This window comes from Talpa occidentalis, unplaced genomic scaffold (assembly GCF_014898055.3).
Source record: "Talpa occidentalis isolate TD23 unplaced genomic scaffold, MPIMG_talOcc4v2.1 talOcc4.5, whole genome shotgun sequence".
Lineage (NCBI taxonomy): Eukaryota > Metazoa > Chordata > Mammalia > Eulipotyphla > Talpidae > Talpa > Talpa occidentalis.
Window position 1 is genome coordinate 7,380,255 of NW_023604861.1, and position 6,911 is coordinate 7,387,165.

Sequence of the window (6,911 nt, forward strand, 5' to 3'; positions counted from 1 at the left end):
TGAAGAAACAAAGAAAAGTGGAAGGACTTACCTAGAGCAAGGGGACTGCAATCATGTGACAACTTATGCTCAGTGGCTGCCCAAGAAGCCATGTTTCCTTTTGCAGCAAAGGTCATGAAGGGGCAAATGATGGAATTTGAATAAATTCTAGATTATCAGTGTCCGTTATCAGACTTGGTTGTTGGCCTGTGATTGCATCAGAGACTTACCTTGGTTTTAGACACACAAATTGAAATGTTTATTTACTTGAAGTATTTAAGGAGAAGAATTGTGTGCATAGAAAGAAACAATGAGGGAAGATGTTAACATTTGGAAAATCTGGACAAAGATATACAGTAGTGTTTGGTACTATTTTTGTGACTTTAATTCTGATTATTCCAAAATAAAATGTTTTTAAAAGTAGGCAAGGAGGAACATCTGGGTCCCCACCTCCTCAGGTTAACATTTAAGAAATAAAAACATGCCTTTATGGCTTCTGTTGTCCATCTGGACAGTTCTAATGGACAGAGGGGTTTAAAAAATAGTTTTTACAGTGATGAGCGAAGGAAAGGCCGTTTACTGTCTTGTTTGATAATTACTTCATTGCCCAAATGAAGATTTTTTTCCCCTGAGATGATTGGAGCTTTGGTTTAAAGAAACTTTATAGCACAATGTCATTTGCTTAATTTCTGAGTCCTCATGAGTAAGTGGGGCTGTGGCCTCTGTTTGATCCTGGCGTGTGTGCTGCTAATGTCTGCTCGCTGTTTGGGGAGCAGCAGGTAGTCAGGAGAAAGCTGCTCCTGGGGTCCTCTCTCCCGTGGCCTGCTCCTCATTTCCCATACAGACCTTGTGAACTTTGGCAGAGGTCACCCTCTATTCTCAGTCTACACTCTGGGTCATAACTTTAAGTGTATGTGATGATAATATCATTGAAGTTATAAACTAAGCCTCAAAGACTAATTACCCCTCCTATCCATTTATTTATTGAAACAGAGCTCAGTTTAAATAGCTTTGTTTTTCCTGGGACATGGAATGTTCAAAATGACAACTTACAAGTACATTGGATGTCTTTGGACAATTGAAGGGTTTTCCCCACTTATCTGAGCTTTTGAACTTTTAGGTATAAAATGATTTTTGATTATTCCTGTTTGACTATAGAACTAAATTTGTAGCCAGTGGAAGCAGCTGGATTGGGTTGTTTGCCATTAGCTATTAGTCCACCACATTGGCCTTAGAAAACAAATCACTGAGATTTGATTTTGCATAGTAATGTGTGATACTTTATTCAGAGACTATTCAGAAAAATACTTCATTCAGAGAAATACTTTGATTTTATTCCTGAAACAACCTTTAGCAAGATAGATATCAGGGTTTTCATGATCTACTTGCTAGGCAAGTGACAGCATTTTCTAATTTCTGCTTTCGAGTAGAAAGATTTTTTAAAGTTCACGTTTCATTTGTGCGCTTGAATGGTTCTGTTCTTTATATCCAAAATGTTAATTCATATTTGCTGATAATTCCTTTGAATGACATTTTCTAAAATCACCTTTTATTGAACTTAGAATATGGAAAAAATATAACACTTATCTTATAAAACTGTATAAATTTCAATTTTGCGGGTATCATTAGTCACAAATTGATCTCTGTGAGTCAGAAATTCTTATTTTTGTTCAAATTATCAAGTATGATGTCAACTATTTTGGCCTTGGCCACACAAAGAAAAGTTTATATCAGTACTAGGCTGTAATAGGAGAACCAGAGTTAAATACAAAATGTAAATATGTGAAGTGATCGGTATTGATTTGTCTGGAGGAGGGAAGGACAAAAAATCCTGACAGATTTCTTTCTAGAAAAGTTATTTACTCCTTATCTAAGAAAGATATAAACAGAAACATTCTGAATTTTATTTATTTTTTTAAAGATATATTTATGCATACAAGAACTGGGGTACAGGCCAGAGGTGTGGGGGAATGAGAGGATCCACCAGAGACAGAGTGGAGAACAGAACAGGCAGATTGACTGAAATACACTGCTGAGGGGAGCAGTGGGCCAGTCCGGAGAGGTCTGCTGAGCCATGGGGGTAGCTCCCTGGCCAGGGATTGAACACGTGCTGCAGTGGCTGCGGACATCTTCATAGGTTGTGTCTTAACCCCTTGCACCATCAGGGAGGCCCACATTCTGAATTTTAAACTTGAGTCATTTTTTATTGAGGTGGCATTGGTTGACATGACCTAGGGCTAGAAGTACACATCTCCTCAGATATGTCATCACACCTTACCCACCCCCAGCCCATAATCCTCCATTTGCTCTACACTGACTGCTGTCTGGGTGTTTAATTTGTACATAAAAGCACCTTCTTTGGAAATTATAGTTGCACTTTGATCTTCTAACTTTCCTCCTTTCCAGCTACTCCTGTAGGATCTAGTTTTCCCCAAACTCCAGCTATGGTGTACGAATCACTTTCACGTGGATGGTTCTGGTTATGTTCCTGCTTCCCACGCTGGGATGCCGTTGTGCAGAGGACTCCTCCTACCGTCTGTAATCTGACGGGCTGCAGTAGACTCTGGTGCGGTCAACTCTGCCGCTCTTGTGAGTGCGCCTCTTCTCCTGTCAGCGGGGGTCACCTCACGGGCCTCTAGACTGAACTTGCCCACAAAGAATCGGATTTTCCTTCGCAGCCTGTGGCTTTCCTGTGAATGCTGTTTTCTCTGAGGTTGCAGAAACAAGAAAGTGAGCGCTATGCTTGACTCATCACCTGCCCCCCACCCTTTTTTGGCCCCACCTTCTTGGCATGTACCTAGCTTGTCTGCCTCCAGAGTCTCTCTCCAGTTGGTGACTTTTCTCTTTCTGCATTCCACACCTGAGCTGTGAGCCAAGGCCTGGCACTTCTCAGCTGTCTCCTCACGAGTCTCCCTGTCAGTGACTGTTAGCATTTTCACTCCCTCCCCAAGACCTTCCCCAAGGCAGCCTGGGTGCTTCCTGGAATGCACAGATCTTCTGATTGCCCTCAAGGTAAAGGAAAATGAGTGCCTGTGGGCTGTTCAGACACCCTGTTCTCTCCTTTGCTCACCCCTCACATGGTGTGTCCTTTCAGTCGTCTTCAGAGCAGTAACTCCTGGTAGCCACTTCCTTTTTATAACAGATGTGCCTGAATATGTGGACCTACTCCACATACCTGTCTTTGTATCCTGAGTCTTCCTCTATTTTTCCCCCCAGCCTGGAAAATTTGTGTGAGTCACGATCCTTCCCTTTTCCTGAAACACCACGTCTGTCATTTCCTCTGCAGATAAATCTCTCTGGCTAGCCACCCCCTTTTCTTCTTTAAAATTGCTTTTGGTTTTTGTTTTTTTCTTTTTATCACCTGGCTTTCAAAGATTCTATTTTAAATTCTTGCCTACCTAGTTGGTCTTTCTAACCTCCTCGCCTATTGTCTTTAATTGCTCCTCTTTGTTTTCATCTATCCAAATACCACCTAAAACTACAGGCAGAGATCACAGTTTTGCAATGATTGGTTGGATATATTGTTGTCTTTGGAAGTAGAGTGTGATAACTGTGGCTCTCTTGGAGATATGCTCTGAAAGATAGTTACTAGATCACTGTCCCCACCTGTAGCTTTCACGGAACATTTGTGTAACTAAAGGAACAGCATTCATATTTGAACTTGGTGACTTTCACTAAATGTTTTGAAGGAGTTTGAATAAATTGACAACTGACTTTTATAAACTTCAGGCAAATGGTATCATTTGAGTCAGAAGCAGGGGTGCTCAGAACTCAGAGTATGGGGTAGTATAAAGACACGCGTAGAGAAATGCCTGGAAGGATGAATTTAGCTGTTAACATTGGTCAGCTTAGAAATGGGAAGTGATATGGAAAAGATAAACCCTTCTCCTCCATGCACTGCGTGCAGGGTAGCCTGAGGTAACAAGGGTTTTTGAAGACAGCATAGAAGGTAGAAATGTATTTCTCATGAGCACTGTGGCTGCTCCATGGTGATGGAAGCCCCTAGGAAGGGGGAAGGAGAAGTACAAACAAAGCAGTTCACAGGTATGACAATTCTGTTTGTTCCATGTCCTCACCAGCACTTGGTATTACCCATTTTTAACATTTAGCCACTTAAATTGGCATTTGGGGAGTTTCTTCGATATTAATGATGTTCAATATTTTTTCCTGTTTGTTGATCATTTGTATGTCTTTTGTACAATGTTAGATCAAATTGTTATTATTTTGCTCTAAGTGTCTTGATATGTTCCAGTTATAAGTTCTTTGTCTGATATAAGAGTTGTGACTATGCCCTCAAGCCTGTGACTTGCCATTTCATTTTCTTAACCATATCCTTTGAAGGGAAGACTTAGAAATGTTGATAAAGTACATAATCTGTTGATAATCTTTTTATGGTTCATTTGTGTATTAAAAATCTGTTACTTGCCTCAAGGCATCAGATCCCCACCATCTCCTCCCGTATTTTCTCTAATCTTAAAGTTTTACATTTAAATTTGTGGTCCAGTTTGAGTTAATTTTTGTGTATATTGTGCTTAGGGTTGAGGTTCATTTTCTTTTTGCCCCAAGTACATAGTTAACTGTTCCAATACCATTTATTGAAAAGACATTTATTCCCTCATTGAGTTGGCTTGGCAATCATAAGCTTCTTAAGCTTATATTTAGTGTCTTATTGTTTCAAGTTCAGATATTTTTGTTGTTACTTGAAAATGAGATCAACAACCTTGTGTGGGTCTTGCTAATCATAGGACTTTAGTAATAACTTTCTTCAGTTAAGAAGTTCAGAATTAGATTTTTAGCTGATTCATTGTTCTCTTATTCAGCCCTGAAATCTTTTATTTTTAGGTGTTACACATAATATTTCTTTACTTCGAGAGGTGATAATCAACTCACGCTTTGTGAAAGGAGACATCAACACTAAATTCCTCGCTGATGTGTATCCTGAAGGCTTTAAAGGTTTGTATGCATTGGAGTCTTAGTTTAATAAAGTTGGGTTTTTATACTATAATGTATAATTTTTTTTATTTTGAAATTAAGGCCTTTGGCTTAATTTATTGACATTTAGAGTATCCAAGACTATTGACGTTCACAATTCTTAGTGTTCACTAATGACTCATGAATGTGTGGTAATCTGTCATTATGTTGAGTGAGGAATTCAACCCTGAATGTTGTGTGGGTCCAATTTTCAAGCAAAATGTGTAGGCAGAGCATTAGCCTGACTGACTTTCTACTTTTGGGAAGTTAAATCGGATTCGTATTTCATGCTGATGTGAGTATATGCAGGAGCACTTCTTTAATGATTAAAACTATATCTTTATGAAAATTAGCACTGAAAATTTCAGAATACCAGATGCTATCCCTATTAGTGAAAATGAAGATGCCTAAGAAGTTAATGGTTTTTATTCTGATAAATGGAGTTTTGACTAGAATAATGAGTGGAATGTGGAAGTTAGCACTGCAAAGTTATTAGTGCATGTTTCCAGGTAATAGAAATTTGCTCACCCAGTGAGAGACAGAGAAGACCCTTTAGTGAGCATTGGAAATATGGTCAACATGTAACATTAAGAAACTGACAGGACTTACTTGAGACTTAATGAAAATGTTATTTAAGGGAAAGCCAAGAATTTCTAAATTTCTAACAAGCTTGGAGATATTTGAAGATTAGATATTTTCTCACAAATTTCAAGTGTTCATTATAGCCCTTTAAAAGTGTATAATGACTCAGTCACATTGGGAGTTTGTACATCAGCTCAGGCCCACTTCATTTAGTTGAGCTATCGAAATATTTACAAAGCAATTTCCTGTGTTAGAATTTGCAATGCATAGTTTTCATAAAACTAACTGGAGATTTAGATTTGATTGTTCTTTGAAAGCTTAGTTACGGGATTTTATCATTAGGCTCAAGGGAAATGAAGATTGCTTTTTATTTGGGATCTTAATAAAAATAATCAGCAGTTCCTTTTTCCTGAACTTTTGAATTTTTATAACATAAACCACCATAACATGATTGTAGTTTTACACTTATGTGATTGTTTCATTAATACTGTTGGTTTCATGAAGACAGGAGCCACTTATGTTATTTATTTATTGTTTCCCTGGCAACTGGAACATAATAGACTCAAAGTAAACAGTGTTTAATTAATGAAAAGAATCTTGCCATAGTATCGACAAGAAGGGACTACTTGGTGCATTTTTAATTAATTGTACATGTATCCAGATTACCAGTTCACTCTATCTTGTTCTAACCTTCTGGCCTCTTATGCTTTCAAAGTGTTTAATTAAAAGTTTTAGTAAGTTGTGAAGTGGCTCAGAATTTCCAGATGCTTTTATGTCTGCCTGACTAATGTATCTGTGAAGATGACAGGACGTGAAATGGTCAGCAGAAGGAGACAACAGGTAGCAGTTTCAGGGAACCTTTTAGACTGCCGTACTGTGTGCATGCATGGATATTATGTATACTTACGTTCAACAATTGTCTCTCTCTAAGCATATACGGGTTCATATCCCATTACCATAGAGGAGAAAGTGGGCCATTTATAGTATCTAATCAGAATTGATTCCTATGTGCTGTACATTAGCAGCAATAGAGAATGTTTCAGTGGAAATGCTCCAGTCAAGAGAACTTAGAAATTACTTAAAGTCTAGTATTAAAGCTTTCCATGACAAACTTAATAGATTACGTTTTTTTTTTTTTTTTTGGAAGGGAATTATCAGCTTGGACTCTGATTCTGTTTTTTTGTGCTTATGAAAGATAGGAACACCATTTTTAAATTGTTATTAGTGAGTAGAAAGAGACATTAGCAATTAGTTTAATTTCAAACCTTCATTTTACGTGTCAGGAAACCAAGTCCAGAGAAATTGATAAAGCTAATGACCGGTATATGATAAAGTCAGGAACTGAACTGGACTTTTCAACTTCTGTTGCAGTATTCCTT

General features: G+C 38.1%; 1 protein-coding gene across 1 annotated transcript in view; it reads right to left on the reverse strand.

Annotated features, from left to right (window-relative positions):
- Positions 1-6,911, reverse strand: part of CLYBL (citramalyl-CoA lyase) — a 221,443-nt gene that overhangs the window by 177,950 nt on the left and 36,582 nt on the right. The window lies entirely within an intron of this gene.